The sequence below is a fragment of the Ursus arctos genome, unplaced genomic scaffold (genome assembly GCF_023065955.2).
Source record: "Ursus arctos isolate Adak ecotype North America unplaced genomic scaffold, UrsArc2.0 scaffold_17, whole genome shotgun sequence".
Lineage (NCBI taxonomy): Eukaryota > Metazoa > Chordata > Mammalia > Carnivora > Ursidae > Ursus > Ursus arctos.
This window is the reverse complement of record NW_026622841.1, coordinates 55,465,555-55,486,570: the sequence shown is the minus strand read 5'-3', so window position 1 is coordinate 55,486,570 and position 21,016 is coordinate 55,465,555. Positions and strand designations below refer to the sequence as shown.

The following is a 21,016-nucleotide window of genomic DNA, read 5'->3' as shown; positions in this document are numbered from 1 at the left end:
ACCCTCAGGATCCTGTAAGTCTACTTTAACGTCTAAAAATTCCGTTAGAAATTTCCTTTATCTCTAAACCCCCCAAGATACATGTTGGCAATCATCCCCCAACCATATGGCCCATCGAAATACATCTGAAGGGTCTCATGACTAAGGTTTTATTAGACAGTAATAAATGACTCTTTCCCAACAATAGCGAGCCCCCTCAAGGTCCTGGAAACCTTGCTTCCAAAATTCCTTAGGGACTTACTCTTTTTTTTTTTTTTTTAAGGTTTCATTTATTTATTTGACAGAGAGAGACAGCAAGAGAGGGAACACAAGCAAGGGGAGTGGGAGAGGGAGAAGCAGGCTTCCCGCCAAGCAGAGAGCCCGATGTGGGGCTCAATCCCAGGACCCTGGGATCATGATCTGAGCCGAAGGCAGACGCTCAACGGCTGAGCCACCCAGGCGGCCCCCCTTAGGGACTTATTCTATCCCTAACCCCCTCCCAACTTGAAAGTATATAACGGGCCACTCCTCGTGACCCCATTCTAGCTCTTCCTGCCCATTGGTCCTGTCCCCGTGCCTTAATAAAATCACCTTTTTGCGCCGAAGACATCTCAAGAATTCTTTCTTGGCCGTTGGCTTCGAACCCTAATGTCTTTCCTACATCACTTTGAGCACCTTGGCTTTTCCTCATGCCTCTTTGTACCTCCTTGGTCTGCTCACTGCTTTTGGAAGGTCAGCCCATGAGTCATGGACCCTCCATTGCCTCCATACACCATGCCATCCCCCCACCCCACCCCAGAGCACAGCTGGGCACTGGCAGGTGCTCATAAAAATGCTGTTTAAGATCATTAACTAGTTGGTTGTTTTCCTGGGCATAAGACATACGTATAGCCTCCCTTTGGACAAGTATGAAGCATCTTCTCCCTTGGAGACGGGGAGGGGGCAGCAGTCCTTCCTCCAGCGGACAGAGTGAGAACCGGTGTTGGGTAACAGCTAGCCTGGCAGACCTTAGTCTGGGCTCCTGAACCTGCAAAATCCAGAGCTTGGTGCCTTGCATTCCTGTCCATGTCCCGGGCAGAACCTCTCACACTGGCTGCAAGTGTGCGGGGTTGTGTGGGACGCGCAGGGGCTAGAGTGCCAACGGTCTTGAAGCCAGACCATGTTCTTGCCCGGCCACCACTGGCTCTGGGGCTGGACAAACCCCAAGATCTGTGTGTCTGTGGGTCCCCAGGTCTAAAATCAGAAAACAAAAGTGCCCATCTCAAAGTCTATTGTAAGAATTAAGTCATTTCATACATGCGATGTGCTTAGGATAGCACTTAGTAGCTAATAGGTGTTTAGTTAGCTGTTGTTATGATAGTAAGGGGAGCAGGAGGAAGGCGGGGGTGGGGGTGGGGGGAAACCAGTGGTAGAGAGAGAATGAGTGCAGCTGCCCGGCTCCACTGCACCCACCCTGGGACCCCGCACTTTGCATACAGCTGGAGCACAGACTCTCTCAACAGAAGTCCCTGAGCCAACTGGCGCACCACGGGGCAGAGAAAGGAGCCACCGACGCCACAGCCACAGAATAAAGACAGCCTGCTGACAAGTGCCGCGGGATTCCTTTTAACCGGGCGCACTCGCCCCCACCCCCTTTTAAATTCACATGACTAAACTGGGAATCCAAGGCCTTTGCCCTCCTCTCAATCAGTCTCAAGTTCAATGCTCACCTTGCAGGCTCTTCGGGAACTTGGTGAAAAGAAAGGTGGTCAACGCAAAGGAACCACCCGGCCTCGCAGAGTTACAATTCAGAGAGCATTATTATTATTTTAAATCATTTTCCAAACAAAAACACTTTGCGGCCTTCTTCTTAAAGAAATGGACGTGTTTCACAGCTTAAACAGGCTCGGCGGCAGGACAGCAGAGACAGGACAGCAGAGACAGAGCTACCCTCCCAGGGGCTCAGTCCTCAGGATGTCAGGTGGGTGGTACGGGGCCCCAGCACCCTCATCGGATTAGCTTTCGGTCCCTGGGGAGGCTCACCCAGAGCCCAGCTGCAAATGCGAGTTTGTAATGAGAAAGGGTGCCGTCTTCAATCTCTATCAGCCAGTGTGAGCCAGTTTCCTAGGTGACTGGCGGTGCTGTTTTCCTGGGTAATTTCACAGGGAGGGGAAGGAGGTAAAAATTAGTAAAAATGAACCTGAGCAATGAACTTACCCTTTTCTGTAATAAAGGCTGACCTCCAACAATCGTTGGGAATTGTGGACCATATTTTAACATGTTCTACCTCCGTAATCCTTCTTCCAGTCAATACCATCAATTACAGGTTTGACTGCTCACCAATGTATTATTCAATTTGTATTAATAGGGGGAAAAAAGCACAACTGCAATTTGTGTTTTCACAAATGAGTTACATTTGCTTTCTGTGTACCAATTAATGCCAACCTGCACATTACAACAGGGTAATGAGGCTTGCGTGAGCGTAAAGACTTCTCTTTCTCTTAGAATTATAGAAAAAGAGCAATTCTTCAGTAACTCTGTAAGGTTTTGGCTTACATAGCCATCACGCACCTACACAGAAATACCGCAGCTACATACAATTACACAGCCTGCCTGCCTTCCCTCTTTCCTTCCTTTTTTCCCTCCTCTCTCTTTTTCTTGCCAGATATATTTATTGTCAGCATACATTCATTGAATGTTTGCTTTGGGTCAGACACTCATTTTACAAAGACTGACATGTCCCCTGCCTTCCTTCACAATCTAGTTGGGGACACAGGCACAAAAAGTAATTATACCCCACATGTCAAGCAGCTTTCACCAGCCCGCGGAGTCAAGAAGGTCACCTTAACGGGGCGCCTGGGTGGCACAGCGGTTAAGTGTCTGCCTTCGGCTCAGGGCGTGATCCTGGTGTTGTGGGATCGAGCCCCACGTCAGGCTCCTCCGCTATGAGCCTGCTTCTTCCTCTCCCACTCCCCCTGCTTGTGTTCCCTCTCTCGCTGGCTGTCTCTGTCTCTGTTGAATAAATAAATAAAAAATCTTAAAAAAAAAAAAAAAAAAGAAGGTCACCTTAACGTTCACAATCCCAAGTTCCTGTCCTTGCTGCCACCTCCACATAGAGCCTGGCTCCCCACCGCGCTTCCTCCCCTCCCCTGCGGCTGGCAGCTAAAGCAGGAGAAAGAACAAGGAACTGAATGAATGAAAACATAAATATGGTCCAATCAGGTATGTCTTGATATAGGCAGGAATATGTTCCTGAAAATTGGTTCCATTTACTTGAGAGCACCTGTTTTAAAATTCAGAGAGGGAGCTTACTATTTAAAGCAATCTGACAGTGAATCATTTTGCAAAGCAAGGAAATTGCCATCATTTTGTAATGACCCCTATTAACCAATTTTATTTCGTGTGGATTTCCACATCCGGATTTTTCTTAGAGTACACAGTTCTCATGATATCTACCAGAATCATCCAGGAAGCCGTGCAGAATCTGAGATAGGGAGGGGCCAAGGTCGGAGAGCCCCAGCTCATTCTGCCCTGGCTTCTCTTCCCAGAGGGTGGTGCAGCCTACCGCACAGGGGGTGGGGAGGAGCTCTTGGGAGCACTCCCAGGCAGGCGAGCTTGAGGCTCTTGTTTCAGCTCCAGCAAAATCACTCCTATGCCTCTTTTGATGCTTCAGAGTCATCCTTGAAGAGCCTCCAAATAGCCAATAATAAATCCTTGGAAGCCAAGGGCCTACTCCAGTTTCCCGTGAGGAGAGGCTGCCGGGCCCACAGAGGGTGGGGCAAATGCAGAGGAGGGCGAGGGGGGAGCCACGGAGGATTTGTGGGGGCAGCTGGCTGGCAGGAACGGCACCAGCCTCTCTGCAGCTCTGCCTGGCGCCCAGGGCACCGGCCCTTCTCTGTGGCACCAAATGGGGGAAATGTGTTTTGTTTTGTTTTAAAGATAATATTTATTTATTTGAGAGAGAGAATGAGAGAGAGCAGGAGAGGGGGAGGGTCAGAGGGGCAAGCAGGACTCGATCCTCGGACCCTGGGATGATGGCCTGAGCCCAAGGCAGTCGGTGCCCGAAATGGGGGGAATTTGAACACTCCCAGCCAGGATCTGCCTCCTCCACACAGAATCTTATCCTTCTCACCATCTCGTTTTCTAGATGGGAGGAGATAGAGGCTGGAGGAAGTCCCGGGCATTTTCCAGACTCATGGTTGGGTAAGTGGCAAACTTAAAGCTAAAATCAAAATCCGCTGGCGCCCAGCAGGGCCCTGTCTGAGGTACAGGCCGTGGACGTTCTGAGCTGAGCTGGCTGTTTGGTCCCCAGACAGGCGAGCGGCGTCACCGGCCCTCCTGTGTCCAGCCGCTGCTGCTTTATTCGCAGCCCGTGAGGAACGGGCCTCGCAGCTGGAACATGGTTATTAATATCAGCATCATTACGAGCTCAGTCACAGGAGGCCAAGAAACAGCCCTTTTTTGCTCACGATCTAGGAGTGCCCAGACCACCGTCAGATCAATAGGGGTTTTCATCTTCAGGTCAGGCTGGCGGCAGGCTGCAGCTGAGGCCCCGCAGGCCCCGCGCTGGCGGCTGCTCCCCGCCCCCCCGCCCCCAGCTCCCTCTCTGCGACTCGTCCTGGTGACATTGACGTCTTTTGTTACAAAGCGGTTTATAAATGACTGTGGCTCCCTCCATGTTGCGTTCCAGCTACTTCACAAAGCAGCATCGGAGACAGACGTGCGGAGGGGGGGCGACAGGAACCCTTCTCTGGGAAGGTGAGCTACTCGCATGGTGTACGGGCAGCCGGCTGTCGCAGACACAACACAAACTGCCAGTGAGACAGCGTCCGCCTGGCTGTCGCCCCTCCCGTTCCTCAGGGCACGTCTCTTTCCCTGCCCCCAGCCCAATGCCGTCGGAAGACCCCAAGACCAGGCGGACGCCGTCATTTCAGCTTAGGGCATTCGTCCCGGGCTTTTACGTAAACCGACTCCGAGGCCAGAGCGAGGGCTGGTTTCCCTGGGGGAACATTGCCAGAGCTTCCGCGGGACCCTCGCGGGGCGGGAGCCGCCCTCGCACGAACTGCCAAGGCGAGCGAGCACAGGCAGCGGGCAGGATCCTGCCGGGACTTGCAAGCGCGCCGAGCCCGGCTGTTTCCCGGGCTGCGGAGGGAGGGTCTGCTGGCTGGGCCCGCGCCCCAGACCCCCGCGAGGCACACACACACTGAGCTTGCTGACTCGGCAGGTGGCTCGTCGCCACGGCAACGGGACAGCCTCCCCGAGACCCGCAGGGTGGGGTTCTGCGAGGAAGTAGGCCGGGCAGCTGGTGGGCTTGCATGGGGTAGAGGCAGGCGTATTGGGCTGCGCTGTTCTGGAAAGAGCTTAAAGTATATGCAGGACTTACAGCGGGTTTTCCCTAATGAATGGAAAAATTAGAAAACGTTTATGAAAGTTATACCAACGGCAGAGAAAAGCTCCAGGACACCTGCAAGGGACGAGCATTCAAAGTGAAGGCGTGGCATCGTGAGAAAACAGAACCATGGCAGAGATTAAAATCCTACCCAAGGACAAAGGCAGAGAAAAAAGGGAACAACCTGGATCTTTTGAACCGAGGGAGAAAGTAAATGAAAGCGTCGGAGGCAGCTCCCTCAGCCTGCAGCCTGGGGCAGTGAGTGACAGGGAGGGGCTGGGAGTGACCTTGGCAATGACAAAGCCAGGCTTGTGTTAGAAATGGAACAGCTGGCTGTGCCGCTGTCAGCCAGGAGCACACCAAGAGTTTTACGCCATGGCTGGCAGATGGCTAGAGAATTTGCACTGCCCTGAATTTAAAGTATTTCTTCCTGTGAAATCAGACCTTTCTTGTAATGTGAAATGGATTTAAGTTAAGTGGCAGTTTCAGGTAGTCATCACAAAATATACCAGGCACAGAATGTGCACAAAAGCCGGGATGGTTTTGAGCAGGCGTGGTTTATTGTTGGGTTCAGTCAAGCCAGCCGGTGTGCATGGGTTTTATCGAATCTGTGCTCCACGTGACCACTCTTAACCACCTGGTGAGACGTAAGCTATTCTGGGGGTCCAGTTGGGGTGAGTAATTGGCTCTCAGTGTTGAAGAGGACTCAAGGGGCAGCCTGCCAGGAGTGGCAGATGCCGGACTAAAACCTGAGTCAGGGTCACCACTGAGAAGGTCTCCAGCCTTCCTATCTCAACAGACTAACCTGAAAAGCCCTAACTCTTGAGCGACCGTGGCTAGTATTTGCTTTATAAATTCATCTGATTGAACCTAAGTGTTATTGTTTCCAAAACAGTGAAACAATGCTAAGACCCTGTTAAGTGCCAGGTTGGGTTCATCGTAAAGGGTGTTATTAGTCATGTATGAAACTTCCTTGCTTTGCCAACAAATCATGTGGACCACAGTTTGAGGAATGGCACATTCCAGAACTTGCTTTCAAACATTTTGTGACTTTCTTTGGAAGATGTGACAAAAAAGTTGTCTAGTAAAACACAAAGTCACGTATCCTTTGGGTTGAGTTTAACTTATGCCCTTGTTTCCTGGAATTGATCCAAGCAAGATGGTGTTGGCATTTGCTACTCTCTGAATCACAGTCCTGGGAAGCCCCACTGCTACCAAGTGAAGGCTCACCATTTTGGATTTTCTCCATAAGGCTCTATCTGCTCAGGGACATTGGTTCCTCTGGTATCATGAGTTAGCATTCATATCTCTATAAGAATATTTCAGGAGAGTATCCAGTATATATAAAGAGCTTCTACAAATCAATATGTAAAATGCAGACAATGCAATAGGAAAAATGGACAAAGGATGGGGAAAAACATTAAAACCACAGTGAAATACCGTTGTATACCCATCAGAATGGATAAGATGAAAAAAATAGGCAATTTCAAGTTGTGAAGAAGTTATATTAATATAATTATAATTACTAGTTATGTTTATTTGGTTATTTGAATATAGTATTTTATTATAAAATAGTAAATTGTTATTTTAGTAATATTAAATAGCAGCTTAATTATAGCACCGCTGGTAAACACACATGCAGTAAATTGGTACCAATATGGTGGGGAACTTCTTTGCCAGTATCTATTAAAGCTGAACATACACCCTATGACCCAGTAATTCTACTCCTAGGTACACCCTACAGAAATGCCTACCTGTGTTCACCAAAAGAACAAACGGGAATGTTCACATCAGCCCTATTTTTATTTTTTATTTTTTTAAGATTTTATTTATTTGTCAGAGAGAGAGAGAGCACAAGCAGAGGGAGAAGCAGGCTCCCTGCTGAGCAAGGAGCCCGATGTGGGACTGGATCCCAGGGCCCTGGGATCATGACTTGAGCTGAAGGCAGACGCTTCACCGACTGAGCCACCCAGGCGTCTCCAGCCCTATTTTTAACCGCAAGCTATCCAAATGCCCATCTCCTTGCATAGATAAATCACAGGGTAGCCCTACAATGGATTACTGGACACAGTCAGGAGGGCACACCATGCCTTGCCGCGACAACACAGATGAATAAATCTCACACGCATACTGTTGAGCGGAAGAAGTGGCACAAAAGAGCACCTTATGAATAATTCATTATTAGGAAGTTCAAAACCCAGCAAACCAGTCTCTGGAGTGAGAAGTTGGGATCATGTGTAAGAGGGCTCTTCCGAGGCTTTGGAGCCACGCTTTCTTGCTCGCTTCAAGAAGAGTCTATCAGCTATGCAACTCATGATTCATGTATGTTATCCTGTGATAAAGAGGATGAAGACAGGGGCGCCTGGGAGTCGGTTCAGCATCCAACTCTTGGTTTCAGCTCAGGTCATGATCTCAGGGTCATGAGATCGAGCCACTCATGGGGCTCCACGCTCAGCAGGGAGTCTGCTTAAGACTCTCCCTCCCTCTTTCTCTCTGTTCCTCCCCCTCCTCACTCTTTCTCTAAAATAAATAAATAAATCGTAAAAAAAAAAAAAAAAAAGACAATGAAGACAGAATGGAACCAAACTAAAGACCTCCAGGAGAGCCTGCCCCTGAGAAGCTCTGTTCCATAGGACTGTCCTCCCTCTGGGAACCACTGCTGGCCACCTGTTGAGGATCCCCCAACTTCTGAGAGGCCCAGAGAGAACTACCTTTCTCTCCTCACCTCCTGTGTATCTTGCAACAGCCTCGCCAAGCACTCTCTCTGCCTGATCCCAACTGCCAAGGAGAAACGGAGGAGTGTTAGTATCCTTTTCTTACATCCTAGACCTAATCATTGCTGAATACCATCACATAGCAAGAGAAATTGTGCTTTATGTCCCGGTGGTATAAACTAGATCAGAACTCTTCAAGATACTCTTGCCAAGGTTCCATAGTTAGAAAATTCATGATAGTGTCCCCTCAAATTCTCCCTCTTCTTTTTCTGCTTCTCAGAGGAGTTTATGTATTTCCAGCCCCCTTGTACCTCACATTGTAATGTCCTCTATCAAATTCTTTCCTGTCTGCAGGGGCTATGCTACCTTGTGGAAACAGGTCCCCTGGCTATCCCTTTCGTGCTGCCTGCATTCCTTACCCATCACCCCTGGCTGTGTCTCCTCCCTTTTCCTCACCTGCTCCTGGCATATAGGCCCACAGCCAGGAGTCCCAATCTGAGTGTGGTCCAGGGCCACAATTTACAAAGCAAATGCCAAGTTGATTTAGAGAAAAAAATACAGTTTTTTTCTTCCTTAAATGACACCTAGATAAAAAGCAAACAATAAAGTTTATAGAAAGAATTATCTTTAAAACTATCATTATACTCTGTCCACTTCTAACACTTTTTTTAAAAAAGATTTTATTTATTTATTTGACGGACAGAGACGGAACACAAGCAGGGGCAGAGGGAGAGGGAGAAGCAGGCTTCCCGCTGAGCAGGGAGCCCTATGCAGGGCTCAATCCCAAGCCCCTGGGATCATGACCTGAGCCGAAGGCAGCCGCTTAAAGACTGAGCAACCCAAGCGCCCCCACCTCTAACACTTTTTATGCATAAAAATCTTCAGCTCAGGAAAATTCCCCTGAGTTCAAATTGAATTCATTAGATCTGTTCGAATTACTGCTAAAATGTAGGGCATAATTATAAAAGGCTTACTTTCCTTTTCTAAGTTATACCATCTATTCAAACGATGCCATTTATATGTGGTAGAAAACATTAAAATAACAAAAACTCCAGTTTAGAAATAATGGTACTATTTGTAAATGTTATTTTAACCTGCAGGGGGTTTTTTTCTTTATCATTGGTACTCTGGCTCCTCCTAATGGACAGTTTGCATTATTGCAGAAGCACTTCCGAGATTTTATTCGAGGACTCCTAAGATACTTCATTGTTTTATAGTCCAAGTAGTTTCCCTAGGTTTTTGAGGTGGCTTAGTTAATATACACACTATAGTACAGTGGAGGGGGGGGGGGAAGAAGTTCAGGCTTACAATGCCTTCAACAACATCCCTTCACTGAAGGGAATAATGAATTCCACAAGAGGTTTCCTACACTTGTTCCAATGTTAGTTGAAGGCGTGACTTCAAAGCGCAGAGAAGACAATTCCGGGAGTCAAGACGACAGGTTTTTTTCACCCAGCTGTCCTCTGAGCTGTCTTGACCTGGGGAGTAATATGAAAGAAAGGAATAGAGAGTCTGGCTTTTGAACTCTGCATCACAGAATTTTTGATAAAGTTGAGCAGCAGATATTTGAAGCTCGTTTTCGATTTCAGCAGCTTGGAGTGTGGGTAATTTGTGGAGCCGATTAAGAGCAATCCATATGTTTTTAAATCACTAAGCAGATGGGAGGGCTGCCTTCATTTCTGGTGGAAAATAAAGAGCCTAATGAAAATGCTAGACCATACAACATCATGCTTGGTATTCGATTTATGCACAATCACTAAATACTTCTATTGGCTTTTTAAAAATAGGCTGTGGTAAGGTATTTTCGGATCCGTCATGGGGGAGTTGGAGAAGGAAGTGACTTTTCTTCTAGAATATTTGTAGTTTCAAGTGTCACATTTAGGTCTGTGATCCTTTTTGAGTTAGTTTTTGTATAGGGTGAGAGGAATAGATTGAGGTTCATATTTTGCATAGGGATTCTAATTGTTCCAGTACCATTAATTGAAAAAAACCCTATCTTTCTCCATTGAATTGCCTCTTTCTACAGTTATTGAAAATCAGTTCACCATATATGTGTGGGTCTATTTCTGTTCTACTCATCTGTATGTCTGTCCTTTCTTCTCCACTATGTCTTGATTACTATAGATTGATAGTTAAGTCTTAAAATCAAATAGTGTGAGCCTTCTAACTTCGTTCTTCTTCAAAATTGCTTTGACGACCAGTTCATTTGCTTTTACATATGAAGTTTAGAATTAGCTTATTGATTTCTACAAAAATTCCTTTAGGGATTTTTATTAGATAGGCATCAAATCTAGAGATAAGTCTGGGGAGAGTGGACATCTTAACAATATTGAGACTTCTCATCCATAAAACAGTAATCTCTCCATTTATTTAGATCTTTTTTCTTTAATCAAGATTTTAAGTTTTCAGCATATGGATCTTGCATATCTGTTGTTAGATTTGTACCTAAGAATTTCGTGGCTTTTGGGGGGAGGAATGCTACTTAAATAGTATTATAAAAATTCAATCTCAAAATGTTTATTGCTAGTAAATAAAAATACAGTTGATTTTTGTATATTGACCTTGTATCTTGTGATCTAGCTAAAGTCTATTATTAGTTCCAATAACTTTGTTGTAAATTCTCTGTGAATTTCTATGTAGACAATCATGTATATGTGAATACAGACAATTTTGTTTATATTTATTTCCTTTTATTCCTTTTTCTTGCTTTATTGCAGGCTAGGGCATCTAGTATGATGCCTTAATGATACGAATTAAAGAACAAACATCCTTGGCTTGTCCCTAATTTTAGAGGGAAAGCAATCAGCATTTCACCATTAAGTATGAAGTTCTCTGTTGGTTTTTTATAGGTAACCTTTAGCAAGTTGAGACAGTTCCGTATTTCTTTTGAACGAGTTTTGACAGTTTATGTTTTCAAGAAATTCATTCATTTTAATTTAAGCTGTTACATTTATAGGCATAGAATAGTTTACAGGGTTTCATTATTATTCTTTTAATGTCTTTAGTGTCTGTAATGATGTCTCCTCTTTCTGTACAGATATGAATAACTTGTGTCTTTTCTTTGCATTTCTTCATGAATTTGGCTAGAGGTTTATCACCTTGTTGATCTTTTCAAAGATAGTTTACCCCCCATTTCTTTAAAATTTTTATTGTGATAAAATATATATAACATAAATTTACCATTTTAACTATTTTTTGAAAGATTTATTTATTTATTTTAAAGAGAGAGAATGCACAAAGGGGGGGAGGGCAGAGGGAGAGGGAGAGCGAAAATACCAAGCAGACTGTGCGCTGAGTGCACAGTCCCATGCGGGACTCAACCCCACAATCCTGAGATCATGACCTGAGCCAAAATCAAGAGTCAGACGCTTAACCAACTGAGCCATCCAGGCACCCCACATTTTAACTATTTTTAAGTGTACAGTTTAGTGGCATCAAGTACATTCACATTGTTGGGCAGTCATCACCACCATCCAGTTCCAGAACTTTTTCACCCTCCCCAACTGAAACTCTGTATCTGCTAAACATTAACTCTCTGCTCCCTTCCCCCAGCCTCTGATAACTGTCATTCTACTTTCTGTCTCTACGAATTTGACTACTCTAGGTACTTCATATAAATGGAATAATTTATTTGTCAGTATTTGTCCTTCGTGACTGGCTTATTTCACTTAGCATAATGTCTTCAAGTTTCAGCTATGTTGTAACGTGTGTCAGAATTTCCTGCCTTTTTAAGATGGAATAATATTTCGTTTTATGTATATATCACATGCTACATTTTGTTTACTCATTCATCCATCAATGGGCACTGGGTGGGTTACTTCCATCTTTTGACTATTTTCAGTAATGCTACTATAAACATGGATGTACAAATATCTGTTTCAGTCCCTGCTTTCACTTCTTTGGGCATAAACCCAGAAGTAGAATTGTTGGATTGTATGGTAATTCCAAAATTAGTACTTTGAGGAATCACCATACCCTTTTCCACAGAGGCTGCACCATTTTACATTCCCACTAGTAGTGCATAAAAGTCATAAAAGTTGTAATTTCTCCACATCTTCGCCAACATTTGTTATTTTGGTTTTTTGATACTAGTCATTTTAATGGGTGTAAAGTGGTATCTCATTGTGGTTTTGTGTTGCATTTCCCTAATGACTATTTTTTGTCTCTTTTAAATTAGGTTGTTTTTGTTGTTATTGTCATTGAGTTGTATGGATACAGTTTTTGGTTTGTTGATTTTTTTCCTGTTATTTTTCTGTTCTTGATTTCAGTGATTTATGCTTCATCTTTAGTATTCACTTCTTCATCTTGTGTCGAGTTTAATTTGCTCCCCCCACACCTAGTTTCTGAAAGTGGAAACTTACATCAGTTACTCAAGACCTTCTTTCTTTTCTAATATGAGCTCTTAATGCTTTAGGTGTCCTTCTGTGTACCCCTTGAGCTTCACAAGTTTTGATATGTTGTATTTGCATTTTCATTCAATTTAAAACGTTTTTAAATTTCCCTTTTGACTTCTGTTTGACACATGGGTTGTTTAAAAGTGTATTGCTTATTTCCCAAATATTCAGAGATTTCACAGATATTTTCTGTTATTGTTCTAGCTTAATTCAGTTATGGTCAGAGAACATATTGCATATAATTTACTTCTTTAAAAAAAAAAGTTTAAAGTTTGGGGGCATGGCCGCCGGCTCAGCTGGTGGAGCATGCAACTTTTGATCTCAGGATTGCTTAGCTCAGCCCCGTGTTGGGTATAGCGATTACTTAAAAACAAAATCTTGTTGAAAGAAAATTTTTAAGTTTATTTGTTTGTTTGTTCATAGAATCTCTACACCCGATATGGGGCTTAAACTCATGACCTCAAGATCAAGAGACACATACTTTTCTAACTGAGCCAGCCAGGTGCCCCTGATTTCCTTTCTTTTGAATTTATTAAAGTTTGTTTTATGGCCCAGAATATGATCTAGGTTGGTAACTGTTTCATGTGCATTTGAAAAGAATATATGCTCTGTTCTTGGATGGAGTTCAGTTACGTCAAGCTGTTGTTCAGGTCTTTGATAGCCTCACTGATTTTCTGTCTGCTTGTCCTATTGAGCATGGAAATCTAACTACCATTGTGGATCTGTTTTTTTTCTCCGTTCAGTTTTACCAACTTTTGTCTCATGTATTTTGAAACTTTGTTGTTAGGTGCATGCAAGTTGAAGATTGTTGTCTTCTTGGTGAATTGATTCCTTTATCATTATATAATGCTCCTCTTTTTTCCTGGTAATGTTCCTTGTTCTGAAATCAACTTTCTTCTGATATTAATATAACCAATCTGCTTTCTTTTGATTAGTGTTTTCATGACATAACTTTTTACTATCTTTTGACTTTTAACTTGTCTTTGTTATACTTAAAAAGGTGTTTACTGTAGACAGTATATAGTTAGGTCTCGCTTTTTTATATGACAATCTCTATCTTTTAATGTGTAGATTTAGGCTGTTTATAGTTAATATAATTATTAATATGGTTGGAATAAATTTCACCATCTTGATAGTTGTTTTCTATTTATGTTTGCTTTTTTTTAAAAAAGATTTTATTTATTTATTCAACAGAGATAGAGACAGCCAGCGAGAGAGGGAACACAAGCAGGGGGAGTGGGAGAGGAAGAAGCAGGCTCATAGCGGAGGAGCCTGATGTGGGGCCCGATCCCATAATGCCGGGATCACGCCCTGAGCCGAAGGCAGACGCTTAACCGCTGTGCCACCCAGGCGCCCCTCTATTTATGTTTGCTTTTAAAAGATATTTAAAGGCAGGGCTTGTGCTGTAATCACACTAGTGATTTTTAGGAAACTATAATGACTATAAGAAAACAAGTTTTTTGGGCCATCTTCTCCTTGGCAGGAAGTCAATTGCCCATTGAGTAGTTAATACAAATAGATAAGGAACATGTTACTATATATGTAACCCGCAGTGTTACTAAATCTTTTCAAAGACTGTGCGAGAAGACAACAAGGAGTCTAAAGACTTGGGGCTGGGTCTTAGCTCTACCCCCTACTAGCTCTGCAGATCTGGATAAGCTCCTACTCTCCTTGAGGCTGAAATGGATGAAATAATACTTACTAGCAATTGGAGGAGCTATCTCTGAATCTTGGGTAGAGCTGGGGAAAAAGATCTCTCCACTTGAGGAAAATACTCTAGAGAAGATGGGGATTTCTGAATGTGTTTGGATGATAAAAGGGAATTTAATTAATAGTCATAGTTGACTTGAGAGTATTTTTTTTTAGACAGGGAGAATAATTAGATTAGATCTACAAATCAGTGACTGTTGTAAGAATGCAAACAAGGAACCATGAGACTTCAGATAATTCAGGCTAGAGAGAAAAAGACTGTTCAATGGGGCTTGAAGACCACTTGGACACAGAGGATAGAAAAGGGAGAGGTCTAGGGCCACCTTCAAGTTTCAGATTTGGGAGATTCGGTGGGTAATGGTTCTTTCACTGAGATACACGATACAGGACAGGTTAGAGGGGCTGGCTCGCGAATGAAGATGGTATCAGTTTTAAATTAAAGTCAGTTGAGTTCGAGGTGTCTGTGGCAAACCAGGGTGGAGGTGCCAGTAGGTAGCCTGATTTATGCATTTGTGGCTCATGAACGGTCTGGGCTAGAGACTCAGAAGCCATCGGCATACAGGTGGTGGTTGGAGCCATAGGCCTGGGTAAGTGTATATACTGAAAACTGGGCTGAGGATGGACCCCGGGACATTAGTGAGGATGCTTTCAGTCATCAGTAAGGAACATTCCAACTGAAAGGGTGTAAGCCACTATCATCTTACATAGCAAGATGACACAGTTAACTCAGTGGCTCTAAAATTGAAGGGCGTGTATTCTTTCCATTTTCCTCACATGTCTTCTCTGATGTTTTGACTGTCTTTTAGGGAAACTTTCTTTATGGGTCCAAGATGGCTGCTGCAGTTCCAAGCATCCCTGAGGACGACCTGTTCCAGAGGCACCAGAGAACCTGTGTATGAGTCTCTTTTTAAGAGTAAAAGCCTTTCCAGAAACCACCTAGTGGGCTTGAACTCATGTTTGTTGGCATATAGTCACATGCCCATCCCCAAACAATCATCAGGAAAAGGGATGGAGTGGTGGTGGGTATGTACCAGTTAAGATTCACCCCCACAGCTGCTCCCAGAAGCACATGGCCATTCCCTACCTGAACAAAATGAAAGAAGTGAAGAAATGACCATTGGTTAGAAGCCCAAAGGCCTGCCACTCCCTGGGGAGCATAGCACCTAAAAGAAAACCCAAGGGAGATTCTTAGAAATATTCTGAGGACAGCGACATTAGGGGCCATAGAAGCCAAGGAAGAAGAGATTCTGGAAACATAACATGATGATTAAAAACAAAAATTAACTGGTGAAATTGGAATAAGGTCTGTAGCTTAGTTAAAGGTGGTGTACTAATGTCAATGTCCCAGTTTTGATAACTGTGCTATAGTTCTAGAAGATGCTGTCATCAGGGGAAACTGAGGAAACGGTATGTGGTGACTCTGTACTATTTTTGCAATTTCCTGTCACTCTAAAATTATAATTATTTTTAAAGATTTTATTTGCTTATTTGACAGAGAGAGAGAGAGACAGCGAGAGAGGGAACACAAGCAGGGGGAGTGGGAGAGGGAGAAGCAGGCTTCCTGCTGATCAGGGAGCCCAACGCGGGGCTCCATCCCAGGACCTCGGGATCGTGATGTCAGTCTAAAATTATTAAAAAATAAAAGGTTTGAAAAAGCTATGACAGTAATAGCTAATTACTGAGTATTTGCTGTGTGCCAGGATAATTATAGGAAGTTCACAGACATTCACTCATGTAATCCTCACAACAACTCTATGAAGTAGCTGGCACCTGATCTTATCCCCATGTCTCAGATGGGGAAACCGAGGCACACAGAAGCTAAGTAATCTGCTGAAAGATAATGCAGCTGGCAGACAGTCTGTTTGAGGCTCCAACCCATACGACTTGGCTTTGGAGACCACATTCCTGACTGCTGCGCTCTACTCGGGCTCAGAAGTAGTCTTACTGGAAGGGCCACCCAGACACTGCGACGTCAGGGGGCGCTCTCAGTGCTCAGCGCCGCAGAGACACCAAGCATGGTGATGCTTGTCCACCAGGTTTAGCCCCAGCAGGCTGTGTGTGACGTTTCGTGGAGAACTGTGCGGCAGTGACATGTGAGGTGAGCCCGAGGGGTGGGGCACAGAGTGCAAGTGTGCCTGCTTCCCACGCGAAGATGTTTCCGAGAGACGTGGGGGCTGCAGCTGGGGACAGAGGGGAGCCTTCTCAAAGGGGAGATCTGAGCTAGCTTGGGTCCAGGGGACACGCCAGCTGCAAGGAGGAGTGGAACTCACAGAAGGGAGGGACGCTGGGCGGCCGATGGGACTTGTCCTGGTGCGCAGGGTTCCGTGTGGGAGGAGGCCTCGAGGCCCCTCTGTCACGGCCCGTTGTAAGCCACACGGGGCCAGATGCAAACTTGGCCCTGTTGTCTCCACTCTTGTTTTCTTTCTCACCCTTCTGTCCCCTGTTTTCATGAGGCCCCTTCAGGTGCCCCGTGCCTCCCTGCTCCCAGCTGTCTCCAGTTCTTTGTACTTGTTGAATGACGCTTTGAAGGGAATCCAGACGAGCAGGTTTGGTATATTAAAACCTTCTGCTTTGAATCATGAGTGACCAGCTGTTTTTCCGAGTTTAGGGCATTCCAACAAGTTAGGGCAGAGGTCCTTTCACGGACTGAGGGGCCCCTGAGGTAACCTAGGCTTCACTAGCTGGCCTGAGGAGACCTGAGGACTGAGACACGCTGGGACCAGTGTCGTCCCCGGAGAGCTTCAAGACTGGCATCCCTTCTTTGTCTTAAAAACCCCACGTTCTTCTCCGATATAATGGACTCTAACCTATTTTAATCACAAGCGTTTATTGAACATATTTGGACTAGCATCAGAAAGGTCTGTGATTTCTTTAAAGAAAGAAATCTAGTAAAATCTAAGGATTCTGTTGTTCGGCGTTGCCCTCTGAGATCTGAACCCCGCGCCCCTGAAGTCGGTCAGGGGCAGGGATGAAGCTCTCACTGCTTTGGGAGCACCTGCTGTCTTTGCTGGGTACGCACTGTGAGGAACTTTCCATCCCACTGGACATGTGCCGTAAGTTGTTTTCACCAACAGCCGATGAATTGGGGCTGTTTACCCTCTCGGTTTGTCAGACGGTTGGTTTAAGCCATAGGAACGGAGCTGGCTGGTCCACAAATAGATCCGACTCATCAGCTTCCCCTTGCTAAAAATACGAAGGCAGATTTTTCAGAACTCTTTCAGGAACCATTGTGAACGTATTGGAACGAGACATGCTTTACTTTTTTGTATGCATGCAGACAGTTCGACTGTATTTCCAGTCATTATTTTCTATCATGAGAACAGGCTTCATCAAACATTTACAAGCAGCAGCCAAGTGTTGAGGAAGCTACTGGAATCGCTCACAGCACATGCTTTACTACGTAGTCTTTTTCCAGAGGTTTCCCCTGGGTTCTTGAATACACTGCCTGGACAACAGTCCATAGTCAACTCATTCTTGAGGGCGAGGGAAGAGTACCCCCCTGCTTCCCCACCTTCCCCCACCCTGGCCTTGGCTTCTGCCTTCTCTGCTTCCCTGGGAGTCTCTTCGTTGTTTAGCGGTGGAAGCTCTGCCTCGTGCTCTGGCTTTGCGACCCTGGCCCTCTGTCTCTTGCATCTGAACCCAAGGGCGGGGACTGTCCTATTTCCCTGTCGTACCCCCTAGAGCACCCACGCCCAGGGCCTTGCAAATAGCAACCACCCGGCACGCTTCAGCTCTGCCAGCTACAGCACTGCAACTCAACAACAGGCCACACGTCGTGTCCTGACCACCCGGAACCACAATTTGTTGCCCCAGTTATAACATCAAGGTGGTAAGTAATCCATTCAAGTTCTAGTACTTTCTTTCTCTCCTGCAAGTCACTCATGAAAAAATAAACGAACTAAGGTTATTTTGTTTACGGCTAGAGACAAGCTGGACTAAGCTCTTGTTTTATTGTGTCATCAACTAATACTAACCCTCAGTTTTAATATTCGAATTTGAACCATTAAGCAAAACCTCCTGCCAACTTGAAACAAGCACCACGATGGAGGCACCTGAAGAAAGGAGGAGTTTCCCACACGGAACCACCACGTCGTCCCCCTCCTGCATTCGAAGGAATCGATTCACCGTTCCCTCTCCACGGAGCGGGTGAAATCCAGCCTCATTCAATATCTACTCCACAGACTAGTAATAGGATTTGGGGGCCTTAACAAACTACAAATCTTGGGGCATTAGGAGATTTTTATTTGTACTTTCTTGGACTTTGTTCTTCTCCGTCTATACGGACAACTAAAAATTGATTTTACACCCTTCTTTCTACTCATCTCGGTTTCTGAGAATCAAATGAACACTCGTCTAGGACAATAAACTATAAAAGCATAATGCGTTATCCACGGCTGTTTTTCAAAAGGAGAATCCTTTTTAAAAATCGAGAGAGATGACATTGAGTTTCAGTTTCTCACATGACGGACCATCCCGGGGGCAAGACAGGCCACGAGTCAAGAGAACTGCTCACAGAGTTGACATGGAATAACCAGCCCCTAACAAATTGTGGAGGATTGTAGTAAAGAACACTGTGAAGTCCTAGTCACACGGTCTAAAATCCTACTGACCGGAGAAAAACCCTAAAAGCATACTGGAAAACTAGAGAACAAAATTGTAATGAAAGGCAAGAGCCATAAACCACACGAAGACCTCTTGCAAAGTCCTACTTTTAACCCCAGAACTGCCCTACAGAACAGGGTGCTTTTGTTGATACTACAGCGGACAGGCACAGATGCAGGAGTGAATATAAATATAAAGGCCACAGATCACTGAAGTGGCCGCAAATGCCTATGGCAAACAAACTTTTTTCTTGAACTCATCTTTGAGCATGTTTGCTGAGATCACTCCCAATACAGACGGAAAACAGATGGAAATCAGGCATTTTTATTTATTTTTAAATTTTATTTTTTAGAAAGATTTTGTCTCCGAGAGAGAGAGCACACAAGCAGGAGCGGCGGGCAGAGGGAGAAGCAGGCTCCCTGCTGAGCAAGGAGCAGAATGTGGGACTCGATCCCAGGATCCTAGGATCCTAACGTGAGCGGAAGGCAGATGCTTAACTGACTGAGCCACCCAGGCGTCCCGAGGAATTTTTAAACAGGGATTCGCTACAGGAAACTAGCCACATTATTTTTTCCCCCTAAACTTCATTAAAAAATTTTTTAATTTAGTGCTCAACTTTTTAATTTAAATTCATTCAATTAATACAGTGTATTATCAGTTTCAGAGGTAGCATTTAGTGATTCATCAGTTGCAGTAACACCCAGTGCTCATGACATCAAGGGCCCTTTTTAATGCCCCTCACCCAGTTACCCCATCCCTCCCCCCCATGACTGGATAAAGAAGATGTGGTATACACATGATGGAATATTACTCAGCCATCAAAAAATCTTACCATTTGCAATGACGTGGATAGAACAAGAGGGTAGTCTGCTAAACGAAATAAGTCAGTCAGAGAAAAATATATGATTTTACTCATATGTGAAATTTAAGAAACAAAACAAATGAACGTAGAGGAAGGGAAGGAAATATAGGAAGAAATCAGAGAGGGAGACAAATCATAAGAGACTCTTAACTATAGTAGCCACATCATTGTTAAAATGCTAACCCGACAAAGAGGGAACGTTAAGGTAATCCTGTGATAGACAACTGAAGGAAGCAATTATTGCTGTCAGCGCTGGGGGCAGCAAAAAGGACGAATGAATATCACCCAACTTTGGGAGCTCAGAGAAGGGACCCCTACAGGCCTGGCAGGTCCGCTGGGCAGATGGATATCTGAGGAGGGGGTGAGCAGGTGCTGGGATGGTCAGGGCTGGGGCCCAGCAGGCAGGACACTGACCTGCCTGAATGCTGCTGTGTGTGCAGTGCAGGGAGGGGGGACGCTGGTTGCTGGAGGCCCATTAAGGGATATTCCTGCAGGGGGCTGCCAGAAACAGGAAAATGGCAAGCAAATCCCTCCTCTTCTCCTTCCCAGTCCCTCAAGTCTCTCCCATCAGTTGGTTAAGAGGAAGAGGAGGGTCTGGTGAATGGTCTAGAGTCCTAGCCCCGCATCAGAGCAGAGCCACGAGGGAGGTGTGGCAGGAACAGGTAACTAATCCACACAACCCGTGACTTACCATTGGATGGTAAAAAGTACAAACAAGAACATTTTCTTGAGGACAGTATATATAAATCTATATTTAACTGTTATAAAGTGTACAGTTCAATGGCACTAAGCACATTCACATCGTGAATAACCACCATCACCATCCATTGCCGGAACTTTTTCATCTTCCCAAACTAAGACTGTCCCTATTAAACACTAACACCTCATTCCCCCAACTCCCAGCCCCTGGCAACCACCGTTCCACTTTGTCTATGAATTGGACTATTCTAGGTCCTTCATATATATGGAATCTTGTCCTTTTGTGTCTGGCTTATAGCATTTAGCAGAATGTCTTCAAGGTTCGTCCATGTTGTGGCGTGGGGTCAGAGTTTCCTTTAAGGTTGAACAATATTCCGCTGTACGTACAGACCACTTAGGTTTACCCACTGGTTTGCTGATGGACCCGTGGTGTTTCCCCCTTCTTGCTATTGTGAATAATGCTATGAACACTGGTGTATACGTAACTGTCTGGGTCCCTGCTTTCTATTTTTATTTTGGTAGGTAGCTACAGGTGGAATTTCTGGGTCATATCGTAGTTCTACGTTTAACCTTTTGAGAAACAGCCTGGCTGTTTTCCATAGTGGAGGATATTTTTCTTAGCTAAAATGCTCTAAAGATTAAGATGTGGAGTTTTTGAAAAATACTGTCAGATGTACAATTTGTAATG

General features: G+C 44.9%; 1 long non-coding RNA gene across 1 annotated transcript; it reads left to right on the top strand.

Moving 5' to 3' along the window:
* The first annotated feature begins 4,589 nt into the window (after positions 1-4,589).
* On the top strand, positions 4,590-18,542 carry LOC130543943 (uncharacterized). The gene is made up of 2 exons (XR_008959740.1): positions 4,590-4,716; positions 14,972-18,542. It is a non-coding gene; the product is annotated as an uncharacterized LOC130543943 (long non-coding RNA).
* Positions 18,543-21,016: the final 2,474 nt, after the last annotated feature.